Here is a 16885-nt window from a genome sequence, read left to right as displayed (position 1 = left end):
TCTAGGTTATGAACCTGTCCCTTCAGCTTGTTATGTTGATTGTGGTAATGAGGTTGAGTTCTCTTGAGTGTGTGGTGTGGAGGGATTGGGATTTCTTTAGATGTACCATTTCTAACAGAGCAGGAGTAGACATGGATTTTTAAGTCAAACAGAGATCACCTCTAAGTAGGCAATATGAGACAGAGAATAGTTGGATTTTTTTTTAGTTTGTCCATATAGGACAAGTGTTTAAGGCCTAGGATCCTGTTTGTAAGGTACTTTTGCGGCATCTCCAGTTGTTGCAGGTGTCTAGTGAGGTGCATGCCAAATGGGGCATTGTACTCGATGATTGGCCTAATAACGGAAGAGTAGAGGGAGACAATGACCTCTTTATTCCTGGATGCAAAACCCTTAGTAATGAGATGTGCCACATGGAAGGATTTTCTGACCACAGTGGCAATATGGTGGTCAAAAGAGAGGTTGCTGTCAACCTGTGTTCCCAGCTCTCTTATAACTCCTGTGTTCAATGGATTACCATCAATGTGGTAATTCATGGGAACCAGGTTTTTCCCAAAGGGGATGACAACACATTTTTTGGCATTGAGCTTAAGGCCATGGTTCGAACACCAGTTGTTGGACTCAGTGAGGCCTTTCTGTAGGATGTCAACATCACTTGGGGAGTAATTAATAGCTCCCAACTTGCAATTGTCTGCAAACTTTGTCAGCCAGAGTCCCTTCGTGTTGGCCTGGACTTCTGAGAAATAAATACCAAACAGGAGAGGACCCAGGACCAACCCCTGTGGGACTCCACTTGTGACAGGTCAGCAGTCTGACTTGGAGTCAGCTACTTTCACAGTGTGGGTTTTATGAGCCAGTTTGCAACCCATCTAGTGATATAGGAGTTGATGCCTAGCTTAATGAGTTTTTCTATGATTCCTGAGTGGGGAATGGTATCAAAGGCCTTGGCCAGATCAAGGTAGATTGTATGAACCACCTTGCCTTCATCTACAGCTCTGGTGACTTACTCAAAGAAGTCGACCAGGTTGAGCAGGCATGATCAACCTTTCACAAAACCAAACTGTTGAGATCCAGAGTTTGGAGATTCCCTGTATCCTTGTTTATTAGGTTCATGATGATGTGTTCCTTAGCTTTGCATATCAGACTCATCAGGCTAATGGGGCGATAGTTCCCAAGGTCTGTAGTCACTCCTCCTTTGTGGAGAGGGATGACTGTAGCAGTGTGCCATATGGTAGGGAAAAAGCCTGAGGTGAGGCTGTGATTGAACAGGGCACACAGATGAGGTGCCAGTTCACTCTGTAGTTCATGTAGAACACAGCCAGAGATATTGTCAGGTCCCATAGAAGCTGTGTTCTTGGCCTTGGACAGTGCTGTTTTAACCTGTGCAGCAGTAATACTGGGTGCCTGGCAATCTACTGGTATTGTGATTGGTCCTTTGGTGGGGGAGAGAAGGGTAACATTGGCACTGAATCTGTCAGCCAGTATATACTGGCAATATCTGTTGGCTCAGTATAGGAGGTACCATTGTGCAGTAGCTCAGAGCAAAACTGGTTATTGCCGTTGAGATTCTTTACATTACTATAGAAGTTCTTGTGGCTGTCTTTACTATCTGTTGCAATTCTGTTTTCATAACTAGCTTTAGAGAATTTGATGAGGGATCTCAACTTTTTGTTGAGGTGGATAAGGGAGTTTTTCCAGTTTTGGGACTTCACCTTATTCCGCATCAGTTTCCTCCTTCTGTTGCAGAGTTTGTTTATGGCAGCGGGCCACCAGATTGGCTTCCTTTTTTTGTAGGAGAGTGTCTTGGTTCTATTCCTCTGTTTTTAGGAGCCCAAAGTTAGCTTTGGAGAAGTTTTTATGATGGTTACCTTTGTGGGGCGGGGGGTGGGTGGGTGGGAGGGATGTGGATTATCAAGGTGATTCATTTGTGGTCGGATCTAACCAGGGAGGAGTTGACTATTGGTGTAGAGCAATAGTCACTCATGTTAGTAATGACTAGGTCAAGGATGCTGCTACCTCTAGTGGGGGTAAGAATGAGCTGGTCCAGGGCATTGGAATTAATGAATTTCAGGAAACGTTGGCAATTATATTGGTACGTGAGTAGTTTTCCCAGTTAATGGAGGGGTAGTTGAAGGTGCCCAGTACGAGAGTGTTAAGTTGGACCCTAATATTCTCCAGGGTGCTTAGGGATGTGGAGTGTGAGTCTTGAGACATGGTTGGGGACCTATAGCATTTTGACAAGTATCATCCAAAACACATGGAAAATGGCATGTCCTTCTGTTGCAAATACATGATATGGGTATGGCAATACACAAATCTGAACCATACCATAGTGGAAGTGCTGGACTATGAACATCAGTCATTTTTCAGTTGATGTCAGTAAGATACATGTTTACAGGCTAATTGTTGCAGCACTAGCTGCATCTTAACTGTCACAATGCACGCACAGTTCAACATTGGAGGAAATTGTAATGTGTTAATGTGTGTCATGCACACATTGAAACATAATAAAATGTCACATGATGATAACACATAAGCTAGACAGCAACATGGTACACATGCACAAGAGTGCATATACAATCCAAAAATTATGTGACAGTTAGCATGTTGGCAGCATAACACATTTGGAGCACACAGATGATACTTACGGACCTGGGGGACCAGGTTGATGGGGATGAGCTTCACAAATGATCTCCCGGGCTCTCTCCCTGAATGAGCTGTGCATTGCACATGCCACATCCTAGAAGAAGTTCCCCATCATGTCCCTCATCTGTGTTTGAAACACATCAGTCAACCTCCTGTATCTCCTTCTGATGATTGTCTCTGTTCTAGTCCTGGGGTCATCTACTTTGGGGTGCAGCAGATATGATGGCTCAGGCAGGTGTGGGTCCATCTTCCTTTTCATCATCATCATCATCATCATCATCATCATCATCATCATCATCTGAGTACTCTGGCAGTGACCTGCCATGTGCTTGCCATCTGCATGTAATAGGTGAATGCCCATGGGTCCCATGCTCTGTTAAGATGAATTGCAAAACAGAACAGAAATGAAAAGCAAATGTCTATCACACAGCACATTTCCATGAAGGTCATAGATGACCTTAATATGAAGCTGATGTGCATATCAGCACTCCAACATAGGTTCATAAGAGATTACTAGGCTAATGGCTTAAGGGTTCTTACAAGCCTAGCCAACATAACCCAATTTTACCCAATATATGGCCCCTAGGGGCAAGAAAATTGCATGGATTTGTGCTTGTGCATTGAGTATCTTACAGATTGCCCCTGTCCATAAGGGATATAGGCACTACCCTAGGTGTGAATATGTGATTCCCCATCCATTCATCTAAAGTGCATTTAAGAGAGCCAGGGAAGGCCTCTGCTTAATGTGAATAATAAGTCTGTTCTAAAGAAGTGGCAATCTCTGAAACACATATTTGTCTTTCCGGCACATTTTGTTTGGGTCGTGACTAAGTTTAGATCTCTCGATTGGGCACCCCTCATGCTGTTTGACTTGTGGATGTGTAGCAGCTCCATCAGGGCTGGATTTGTGAGTGCCTTATAGGTCAGGCACAGGTCACCCCTTAATCGTCGGTAGGAGACAGAGTAAAGATATAGGGCTTTTAGTCTAGCTGCACAGTTAATGCTGTTTACATCCTATATTTTCTTTGTGAAGAACTTCTGAGGACACCCCATCTGCTGTAAGTACCTATATGCCAAATGGTGCATTGCATTATTATTTTTATTATTATTGTTATTATTGGTCTAATGAGGGCTGAGTACAGCGGGATTATAATTTCCTTGGATCTAGATGCCATACCTTTACTTATAGGTTGTGCCACATAAAAGGATCCCTTCACCAGTGTGGACACATGGAGGTCAAAGTTAAGGCTAGTCTGTATTTCCATATCTATATCTCTCATCTCTGAGTCCACTCTAAGGGTCATGCTACTGATGTTGTAATTTGCAGGGGTATTTGATTCTCTAAAGGGTATGATAATGCATTTTTTTTACATTTAGTTTTAGGCCATGGTTCTGGCACCAATCATTTATCTGAGCTAGACCCTTCTGAAGGATATCTACATCCTTGGGGATTCTGTGATTTTCCCCAGCTTGCAGTTGTTGGCAAATTGTGTCATCCAGAGGCATTCCACATTTGCCTTGACTTCACAGAAGTATATTTGGACTAGGAGTGATCCCAATACTGAGCCCTGTGGCACACAACTAGTAACTGGCCTCTTGCTGAATCTGGAGTCACCCTGATGTGTCCTGTCTATGAGCCAACTGGCTGCCCATTTGGTGAATAGGGATTTATGCCCAGTTTTGTGAGTTTATTTATAATACCCCAGTGTGGAATTGTGTCAAGTGCCTTGGCCAGGTTGAGGTAGGCGGTATGTACTGTTTTAGCCTCATCCATGGCCTTACTGACATTCTCAAAGAAATCCACCAGATTCAGTAGGCATGACCTGCCCTTGACAAAGCCAGATTGGGTTGGGTCCAGAGTTTGGAGGTCTCCTATGTCATTATTTATCAGGTCCATGATTATTCTTTCCATGGCCTTACATATACGACTAGTCAAACTTATGGGTCTGTAATTTCCTGGGTCAGTAGATGGTCCCCTTTTTGCAGAGGGATGACTGTTGCTGTCCTCCTCTCTATCTGGACAAAGCCATTCTGAGGGCTGTGGTTAAGTAGAGATCCTAATGGCACTAAGTCCTGATTTAAGCTGTTTAAGAGGAAACCTGGTATATTGTCAAGCCCCAGTGAAGCCATGTTTTTAGCTTTTGAGAGTGCATTGGGAACTTGTTCTTTGGTAATAATTGGTGGTGGAGTGGTGGAGAGTATTTTTTGCAAGAGAACTGGGGGTGGTGTCGAGGTGAAATTTGAGCTGAATTTTTTGGCCAGCATATTTGCTATGTCTTCTGGCTGAGTATGGGTGATGCCATTTACATCTAATTCTGCACATTGTTGGGTGTTGCCCTTAAGGTTGCGGACATAACTGAAAAATACCTTAGAGTTATCATTAGCTTTGGAGGCTATTTTTACCTCAAAGTCTACTTTCAGAGACTTGACTAGTACCCTGATTCACTTGTTTAGACTAATGAAGGACTGGGTGCACATTCCCACTTACTTCTCAACAGTATTTTCTTTCTTTTGTTGTATAACCTATACTAGGGGTCCATCAGGGTGGTTTGTTTTTCTGGTTTTACCTGTGTTTATTTTGGTCTGGCAATGCTGTTTTTATCCATTTGTTTATTTGGTCATACAAGGCTTTTGCATATGCCTCTGCATAGGCTTCTGTGTTTTCTGGATTTGGGGGAGCTTCAAAACTAGCTATGTCATCCCTTAATAGGGGGTAATTTACCTTAGAGAAGTTCTTAACATTTATGGGATTAGGTGGGGGACTAGTTTTACCATTTCAAGGGAGACCGCTTTGTGATTTGATCTTATTAGTATGAACATAACATGGGGGGGGGGGGTGCAGCACTCTCCCATATTTGTGAGTACCAGATCTAGGATATTTATTCCTCTAGTTGGAGTGAAGACCAGCTGATCCAGGGAATTTGAATTTACAAAGTCAAGAAGTCTTTGGGCCTGCATTTTAATGGCCGTGTGTGCCTCCCAGTTAATGGAGGGGTAGTTAAAATCACCAATGAGTATTGTATTCGGTTGGATGGTGAGTGATTCTAGTAACTTCAGGTATGATATATGGGTTTCCTGGTTCATAGCTGGGGACCTGCAGCTAGCAGGAATATGGTAATGGATTTTTTCCCATGGTTAGCTGGACATGGAGTAGCTCAAGCATGTCATATTGTTTGACCAGCCATGAGGTGTGTTATCCTTTATGTAGATAGATACACCTCCAACATTAGCTCTTTCATGTTCAGTGGATGTTCGGAATGTATAAAGGGCATTATAGCCATGCACTGCTGGAGTGCTTTCCATGGCTTTGAATCATGTTTCAGTAACTACACAGATGCCAGCATTCTCCAGGGTGAGGAGACCTTCCAGGGAGTGCAGTTTCTTGTTGAGGTTCCTAGCACTGAGTAGTAATACCTTTATCTTGTCCTGAGTAGATTTTGTTATGCTGGAAAGTTTGTTTGCTTGGCAATGCCTAAAAAAGGCTCTATATGGAGTGGATAATATTTTGGCCAGTATCCAAAAGCCTAGAAGTGACAGGTGAAGGCACTCCCTGACAAAGCAGTATGCCCTATCAACCATGTCCTCCCAGGCTGACAAGCATTGGACCCCTTTGGAATGACACCTGTAGCTAAGCCAATTGTTAAAGTCAATCATTTTCTGCTGGTATTGTGGCATCATCCTTGGAGATAGTAGAATGCTGCTCAATGTTAGGCTCCTGTTATATAGTTCAAGGAGGTATATCTCAGGTCATTCACGCCCACATGGACTATGACTGAGTCATACTGGTACTCAGGCATAAGTGACTTTAGTGCTTGTGTGATCTGGCAAATCCTGGCCCCTGACAGGCAGTAACTGTAACCTTCCCCTTATCTAGCCTGGTAAGAGGGACATCAGTGTGTTTCACAATAGAGTCTTCAATGACCAAAATATTGGGTTGTGGAGTGTTTCACTTTATGGACTTGGCAGTTATGACACAATGAGATGTGGCTTCATGGTTTGTGATGGGAATTGTCTTGTTTGTGTATATGTGGAGTATCTGAGGACTGCACCTGAGAAGCCTTTGAAGTCTTGGTGAGTTACATGTGAGCACCTCTGCATATGTGGGTCTATCTGTGTGGTCCTTTGTGGGTGCAGTGAGTTATGTGTGTGAGTCGCTGATAACCTGTTTATTGCTTTTTCTGTCTGTAGGTGAAAGTCTAACCTTCAATGTCAATGTGTAACTACATATCTCACATATTGCATTTGTCTTTTCAAGAATTAAGTAGTTGTCAGTGTACAAAAAGCAATTGTTGTATTACCTCAGGATGCCCATGTCCATCAATCTAGATGCTGAGGGGGAAGTGTACTTTTCTGGTGTAATCTGCAGCTAACCTAACCAGCAATGCTGCCCAGCAACAAATCAGATGGTCTCTGAACAGCAATAGTCCCTGGTGCTATAATAAGGTAACTAGCATAGTAAACTTAAACAGTATAATGAAAGTAAGCAATGTTTCTAGATGTTCGTGTCTGTACAGGGCACTGGTACAGTGAACAGCTCCATGCAAATGTGCTAAATTTATGTCAGCACTGGAAATACAGAAAAGTGACTGTGCTTTCTGGCCAATACAACAAGTACACTTAAAGCACTTTCCTGTGCTTCCCAGCTCAGATAGACCAGGTAGACACCTATTGCCAGTAGATGAATAATCCCAGTCCTCCTAAGGTAAAAGCACAGTAAAGGTGTGTTCAGAGTGAAATGCTACTGCAAACAAACTTAAAGATAGAAAATGGTACCACAAATAAACTTAAATAAACAGATACAGCAGTGCACTTTAAACAGCTTATAAAAGTGTGATTATTGAATAAAAGTACTTTGCTTTGTAGAAATGAGTCAAGAGTCACTCAAATGTACAGAATTTATAAATTCCCTAAAAACAAGATAAGCTGATTAATAAACTATGTGCCCAAACTCTGGAAAATATCCTGTGTTACACCCATACATAAAGGCGGGACCTCCACTGAACTTAATAACTACAGACCCATTGCTTTACTCTCCCCCCCCCTGACCAAAATCCTAGAAATATGCATCCATACCCAGATGCTAAAATATCTCCTAGACAGCAACATCCTGTCACCTACTCAACATGGTTTCAGACCTGCCCATAGTACCACTACAGCCCTCCTCTGCTTCACAGACACAGTAAACCATCTCAAAAATGAAGGCCTGCAGGTGTCAACTCTTTTTCTGGATATGTCCAAAGCATTTGACACAGTCTCACACCAAATCCTGCTAAACAAGCTAAACCAATATCACCTATCAAATTCCACTCTTACCTGGTTCCAGAGCTACTTAACTGACAGGTACCAAGCTGGGAAATGTGAAAATTCTGTCTCTCTCCTCAGTTGCCCATAACTATAGGAGTCCCACAGGGTTCTATCTTAGGACCACTACTATTCACAATCTTCACAAATGACCTCCATACCTCCACACAGCATGCATCTATCATTCAGTATGCAGATGACACTACCTTAATCTGTGCTGCACAAAATATTACCACCCTCCTGCAAACAACTCAACTAGCATTCTCTGACATTGAAAACTAGCTTATCAACGCACAATTTATCCTCAATCCAAAGAAAACTCAGATTTATGATTATAACCATTTCTAACAAAAACACTGATAACAGTCAATTCACTATCTATTCCACAAATGCTACTCCAATCACTCCAGTGGCACAGGCTAAGCTATTGGGAATAACCATAGACTCCCATCTAAAATTTGATAGTCATCTCAACTTAACTAATAAAAAAGTACATGCTAAACTGGGATCACTCTACCGTAGCAAACCATTTCTTATCAACAACACAAGATCAGCCACTGCTCACTCCCAACTTCTGTTCACCCTACTCTATGCATCTCCCATTCTGACTAGTCTCAACAAAACTGAACTAAGCAAAATGAAAGCCTGCTATTACAGAATTGCCCACTTTGATGTTAATTGCTCATATAGAACTCATCACTGTACTGCTTTGAGACAGCTCCTCTGGCTTGAACTTTCCAACCTCTTAACTTACAATCAGCTCTGCCTCTATCATTCAATCTATTACCTCCCCAATAAGTGTCCTGCCTTCAAAAACCTAGTACATCGCTCAGCCAAAAGGCCTGTTAGATCATCAAGCAAACTACTGCTAGAAGTCACCAACAGCTACAATAGCTTTGAAGATGCACTATATAGTAGTTCAGTGGCTAAAATATGGAACTCTGTCTCCACTAGCATTCAAAACACATCACCCAAAGCCTCCTTTAAAGACCTCATCAGGCAACATCTCAAGCAAAGTTGGCAGTGCCATGATTGCTCCCCAGGCTAGTGAAAGTGGATAAGGTACACATACTAAACCTAGAGTACTTGATAATAGTTTTCAGTCTTACTCACAAACACTGGCTAATCTGCAATGTATGTACTGTACCTGTGTACTATGAATGTATTCTACCTGTGTTCCAAATTTCAGCTGTATACCACAAATCTACTAATTACCTTTATTTTTAAATTAATATTTTTTTGTTTGTTCTCTCCACTGTAACTGTTGATGTGCTGCATACCACTGTAAAACATGTCTCTTGTAATTTGTGTGTATACCGATCATGTTTAAATAATTAAATGTATCTGAAATTTTTCTATGTGGAGCTTTTCTTCCCAGATCTCTGCTGAAAAAGGGCCTTTTCGGCTCAGTCAGACACCCCTGGTTAACAAATGTAAAATAAAATAATAAAAATAAATAAAATAAGCCCTCCATTTAATAAAACTACATGCAGAGTGTGACATCCTCTCTCTGGGCCAGTAATCAAGGAGCCTACATTCTCACCACTGACACTAGAGAGGGACGTTCACTTGGAACAAAGATAGGTACACCCAGTATCTTCAGATGCAGCTGTCTGCATCAATCAGAATTTCCCTTAAGAGCACACAGTGAACACATTCAGTCCAGGGTCTGGATTTCTCTCTCTCTCTCTCTCTCTCTCTCTCACTCTCTCTCTCTCCCCAGGGCCCCAGTGAGAAACCCCACTGGCACAGCTGCAGAGATGAGTCCTCAGCCGAGTGTCCAAGCCAAGTCCACCAGTACCCTATCTGTGAAACCAGTGCTTTATATCCCTGCTTCAAGCAGCTGACACAAACTCTCTTTAAGATTTGATTTTCACACATACACACACACACACACACACACACACACACACACACACACACACACACACACACACACACACACACACACGCGCAGGAAAGGCTGGCACAGATTTACTAGCTATGCCCCTTCAACTCAGACTGTAAAGTAGTTAGTGGCCCCAGACACTCTAAAGCCAGCTACTCTAAGGCTGTTACAAGGGTAGAGAATTATACTGAGTGAAATTAATATTAGCACAAATGGTAGTGGTTTGACCAATGCAGTAAGGCTTTCAGGAGTGGCCACAGAGTAACCAAATAGATATAAATACTCTCAACATTTAAAATATTTTCTAAAGGACCAGCCACAATGAAAAGTTTAAATATATTTACTAATAAATAATATAAGAACATGAAAATACTAAATATCTATTTACAATAAACACCAGAGTTTCAATCACAGGAAATATTAAAATAACACAGATGAATAGATTCACACAGATAAAGAAAAACAGTACTTAGCTAATCTCGCTATATTTTCCTGACTGAGCTAAATACTCACTATTCCCTTGTTCACTTTCTAGAGCAAGGCAATATGAAGTAGGTGAGGGGTCTTTATCAGGCTCCAAAGACAGACTACAATGAGACCTCAGTCTCATCTAGTATTAAAACATAATTTTTTTGTCCTGGATTACAGAATGACATCACCCATAGCTGGTCATCTGATTTCTGGTTCCCATGCTACCCCCATTGCTAGAAACTGAACCAGAATTTAGCACATATGGCACATATGTGTTACCATAACCACAGATAGAGCTTTGCTGAAATGTGTTATAGCATCTGGAAGCTATAAACCCATAATATGCTTCCACTCTTCCTACAGGAGCTAATAAAGCATTTTCTGGCACAAACATTATCCCCCAGATTCACTAATTCCCCATGCAGGACTAATCTAGTCCTGCACGAAGTGCCAGTCTAAGAGGAGGACGGCAGCGCGCCATGCATATTAAGGAAGGTGCGCTGCCTGAACACCTAATGCTACATGGAGCATGGGCGAGTGCAGGGGGTGTGTCTGAGAGCTGAGCTCTCAGAATAAACACACCCCTGCAAAGTAGAACTGAAGAATGTGTACATAAAAGAGCGAGACTGCTCATAAGTGTCCGCATATCCCCACCAACAGTCCCCATGTGTTCAACAGCAACAGTACACTGAAAAAAAACATGAAGAAACCCATGTAGCAATGTATTTAAAACTCTAAGTACAGCTAGCCGTAAGTGCGTGGGTTTACCCATTGCTTAGCTATGGGTAAAGCAGCATAAAAGGCTGAAGAGGATAACAAGGAAGATATAGCAAATGAAGCAGCACAGCAATAGCGTAGTGGTCAGAGCATCCGCCTAACAAGGAGGCATTCCCGGCTCAAGTCCCACTGCAGCAGATACCATTTTCCATGTGTAATCTGTATACGAACATTTATGTACATTTTATTGCTGTATAACCTACCAAATAACATTGAAATGTGAACTGGAGTACTGTATGAAATGCACATGTGAAGAGTCAGTACCATAATGAATAAGTCAACAGTAAGCAGGCGTAAGCACAGATAGGTTATATACTAGAACACCAAAGATTTGAAATGTCAAGTGTTCTAACATCGACCTGTTTTCAGCGAATGCTGAAAATATCGAAGAAGCAGGAAACAGAATTCTTTCCTAGGGAAAGAATTTGGTTGTCCATTTGTGTTGCTTTGGTATTTTCAGTGCTCTGGTGGAAAGTTACGGGTTGGGTTCAGGTAAGTGTGCGATTGTGTGGACGTGTGGGTTAGGGCGGGTTAGGTGAGTTAGGGTTAGGGCGCGGGTAAGGTAAGTGTGCGATTGTGTGGACGTGTGGGTTAGGACAGGGTAGGTGAGTTAGGGTTAGGGCGCGGGTAAGGTGACTGTGCGATAGTGATGGACCTTAGGGTTAGGGTTTGGATTAAGGTAAGTGGATAGTGATGTATTTATAGTTTAGTGTAGGGTTAGGTGTATGAGTTTGGGTGTATGTGTGTGGATTGCTGTTTGTTTGGTGTGCTTGTGTTGTGTGTATGTATTTTGGAACAGCAAATTTTTTTCCCGAGGAAAAAATTAGCTGTTCCGAATGTTCAATGTTTTTTCTTCTCGATTACTAGGGTTCGATATTAGAAGACTCGACATTTTGAATGTTTGGCGTTCTAATATGGACCCCACAGAAAAGTAGTAGTAAGAATATGTAAGCAATAGTAAGCATGTGCAAGTGCATTTGGGCAGGGTGAAGCATCGCCGACACAGATCAAGCAAAGGAGACGCTAACTGCGTGTAACACACTGTGAACAGAAGTCAGCAGTGCTAACCTCTGTGCAAACCCGCTCACAGCTGCATGAAAATGCCTTAAGCACACCGTATCCAATGGCCAGTGTCACGTGTGGGTCTTTGTACACTAAAGGAGTAAGTTGTAGGTATCGCAAAGCATACGTGGCACACAAAGTTGGCCGGTGTACACATGAAACACAGTATCCAGCAATACCAGTCAACATTACCGGATATGTAGCTAAAGAATTAGAGGTATATGTGTTTGTATGAATACCCATAACTATACAGATATATACCTCCCCTCTCTGTAGTACAAATGTATACATATATAGATAGACATATAAATAAATACCCACAAATACAGATATACATACGCAGACACCCATACATCCACATGTCGTTAGATATACATATATATATATATATATATATATATATATATATATATATATATATATATGTATATATATATATATATATATATATATATATATATATATATATATATATATATATATATATATATACATACATATATATATATATATATATATATATATACAGCAATATATATATATATATATATATATATATATATATATATATATATATATATGCAGACATATATATATATATATATATATATATATATGTGTGTGTGTGTGTGTGTGTGTGTGTGTGTGTGTGTGTGTAGATATACACAGATATATAACTATGATAAGATACAGCACCTAAGAATGACATATGTGCACAGGCCATGACAATGGAGGTGAGGGGCCCAAGAAAGAAATGTGTAACACGTAGCATGAACCCCCCCCCCCAGCCAGACAGAGGAAACATACAAACAAACCCACAATCAATGTAAACAATCCACTGCTCCCCAGACCACAGGCAGGATACAACCGGGGGGACACAATGGACCCATGAAGTCTAATCTTGGAACAGAGACTGGAGCGTCTCTTGAGGGACACTCCAAAAATTGTCTTGTTATAGGAGGAATCCCGTGCGATGACCTATCAAGGTGGGGTGTGTACATACCCAGAATACAAGGGTGGGAAAGCCTGATGACCAATGGGTCGAGACAATGTACGAGATGGTTCCCGTGAAGTGGAGTGTAGGCAGTGTGTAGTGGTGTGTTTAGACCCAACCTGCACCCAGAGTAAGGAGGTGCTGGTGGGGGAACTATGGGTAGGTAATTATGTGTCTAGGCGTGCAGGTGTTTGCTGGAGTGGTTCTATACGGACAGCCCCAGGGATGTAAGCTGTAGTGTTCATTGGGCAGAGGCGCTGCCCAACGAGGAGCCACACCCACTATGAGTCTCAATGCAGCACAGTCTATTTTACATGGCAAAGAACAGAATAACCAGATGTAGATGTAAATATGTAGAGGTATGTGTGTGTATATCTACCCATAGCTACATGGAGATACACCTCTCCCTTTCAGTAGTACAGATGTATACATACATAGACAGAATATGTATAAATACCCACATATAGATATGTACATATGCAGATACCCATACATCCATATGTCATATATATATATATATATATATATATATATATATATATATATATATACAGCAATATGTATATATATAAATATATATATATATATAGTTATGTAGATATATAATATATATATACATATATATATATATATATATATATATATATATATATATATATATATATATATATATATATATATATATATATATATATATATATATATATATATATATATATATATATATATATATATATGTGTGTGTGTGTGTGTGTGTGTGTAAATATACACATATATATAGCTAGGATATGATACAGCAGTTAAGAATTACATATGTTCACAGTCCATGCAAATGAGGGTGAAGGGTCCAATCAACAAATGTGTAACACGTAGCATCAAACCCCCCCCCCCCAGCTAGACTGGTGAAACATACAAACACACAATAAAAGTAAACACATCACTGCTTTCCGGACTACAGGGAGGATACCACCAGTGGGAGAGACCTGCCAAGTCTAATCTTGAAACAAAGACATGAATGTCCCTTGTGGGACACCCAAAAATTCTATGATTTTCGGGTTTCCAGCCATTACACTGATGTCCAATGGCAGGCCACGCATGTTCCCGGTCTACAAGGTAGGGGAAGCCTGATGATCCATGGGGCGAGACAACATACGTGATTGGTCCCGAGAAGTGGGAAGTGGGTAGTGTGCATTGGTGTGGCCAGACCCGACTTGCACCCGGAGTCAGGAAGAGTGCCGAAGAGGATATGCAGTTTGGGAACTATGGGTATGAAATTATGGGCCTAGCTGTGCAGGTGTTGGCTGGAGTGGTTCTATGTGGACCTCCCCAGGGATGTAAGCAACAGTGTGCATTGAGCAGAGCCGACACCCAACGAGCAGCCATGCCCGGTACGAGTCCCACTGTAGCAAAGTCAAGTTTACATGGCAAAGTACGGTATAACCATTGTGTTGTTGCAAACCTACTAAATTACACCAAAGAACACTTGGTTGCAACACCCCACTGTAGACATGTAAGCCGGACTAATTGGCATCACAAGGTATTATTGCTGTCTAGACCTCACAATTGTCCCAGATATAGACTCCAATATTAGGTCTGTCCCTCTTAATCCCCCTGAAAACTGGTGAGTGCTGAAGAAAAGGTGGTAAATTGCCCTTAAGAAATAATAGTAATACAGAGTTATAGACGTTTCACGTCGTAAATCCTGTATAAATCCACATTCTCTTATTCTGCAAATGTTTCAGGTTAATACTACAAATATTTAGAAAATGTCCCTGATTGTCCCTGATTATTTGAGGAGTTGTCCCTGATTCTGTTGAGGTTTCCTCCAATCAGTTGAGAGCTAAGTTGCTGTTGTCACCCCACCCAGGGGTGTGATTGTCCAGACCTACCCCCAAATGCAGGGTATATACACAGCTGTTGCTGTAGAAGAAATGGCCAGCTGTGGACCTTTCCATCAGCCATCCTGCACATCCCTGGACTTGTCCCCTACTATCAGCCCCTCTGTGTGGCCCAGTAACACCACTTACCTATCGACCCCTGTTGCATTTGTAGTAATGTCCACAGTCACAAGTAGGTGACTCCCTCCACGCAACTATATTTGCAGAATGTGGAACCCCCAACCCAGGTGTATTACCGCAGCTGTCCCAGACTACACATGTAAAAACACATGAAGGGAAAATCCAAGCACACTTGGATCATCAGCTGGTGAAGTCCACCACCCCCCCAACACTCCAGACCCCTACACAAGCTACTGACAATGACACCGCCTGTCCTGCCTCACATACATATCCCAACATCCTGCAAACCTGCCCTACCACACCCCCACCAATCAGTCGAATGGCCTACTATACAGTTAAAATGCCCCCCCTCCACCTACCCACCTACATCTCCACTATTCACATCTACTCTGAAACACAGGTATGGCATATGTAAACCTAACCCGAATACCTGAGTGTAACCTAACCAGAAATGCTAAACCGGAATTCCACTTAACCTTACACTGACCTTTGTGAACAGTCATACCTAACATGTACACCTGACTTAAGCATGTATAAAATCTACATGTAGATGAAGTAGCATGGGGTATGAAGCAGCAAGTGGGAGTACGCCTGTGTGAGGGGCGGTACACAGATTAAGCAAAGTAGAAGCTAACAGGTTTAAGAAACTGTAACTGGGGCTTAGCAGTGCTTACCATCACACAAACCCTCGTGTCCTGCCCAGCAACAAAATAAACTACCTCTGCAAGGCTCGAATCCAGGACCCTGTACACTATAGTCAAAGTAGTCACCCACTAAACAATCATAGCAATACAGATGAATGAGGTATCAGCACACTAATCCTCATCACAGGTAAATCAAAACAAAGATGTGAACTGAATCTGTGTACAGTGTGAAGTGGTCTAACTTGCTACATAACATAAATATGTGAACTGGAGTACTGCAGTAGGCATAGGTGTGAGGTGTTATTGTAATAAAATGTAGAAGTTCCCAGGTCCCTATACAGTGTATGTACACATGGATCACGGATACCAGACACATAAAACCTGTAATGAAGAATAAATTACTGCCATAAGGCAAATGTAGCACAAATTAACTATTAAGCAATGCTAACTGCAGCACAGCTCAACTTAGTAAGAGTAAGCAATGTGTAGGGGAGCCAATCCAATCTGCCTACCGGTATACTCCTATAAGCACTGCCAACCTTAGGTAAGCAGGTGTGCCCATAGCTTAGCCTCTACAAACCCGGCCAATCACGGAAAAGTGTGGGTAACTGGCTGTATATAAACCACACAGGCGGGAATACGTTCCATAAGTGGTTGTAGCTTCCTACTGCAGGCAGAATGGCTGGTGTTAGTGAAGGCCCTCGTTTTAGAGCTCAGTGCTGGGGCATCTAGGAGTCAAAACTCATAGTATGGCTCCTGGTACAACACCATGTGGAGATACCACTGCAGAGCTAGTACCAGGGCTCACAGTATAAAATGGAGGCCTGGGACAGTCTCGCCCATGACCTTACCAGTGTCACAGGTATCCCCCGGGCTGATAAGCAGGTCAGGCACCACCATGCTGACCTGAAGCAGTGGAGCGGGATGTACTGGAACAGTGAATCCAGCAGTCTCGGCAGATGGCTAATCCCCCAGTACTAAGTACTCATTCCACTAAGTAGTTAAGAATTGCCTAGCTTGTGTATACTATGGATAGGTATGGCTACATATCACTGTATACCTCTAATATCTGCAGATGAGCAGGCAG

This window comes from Protopterus annectens, chromosome 7.part0 (assembly GCF_019279795.1).
Source record: "Protopterus annectens isolate FY-2018-M chromosome 7.part0, PAN1.0, whole genome shotgun sequence".
In the NCBI taxonomy this organism is placed as follows: Eukaryota; Metazoa; Chordata; order Ceratodontiformes; family Protopteridae; genus Protopterus; species Protopterus annectens.
Note: the sequence above shows the minus strand (reverse complement) of the source record.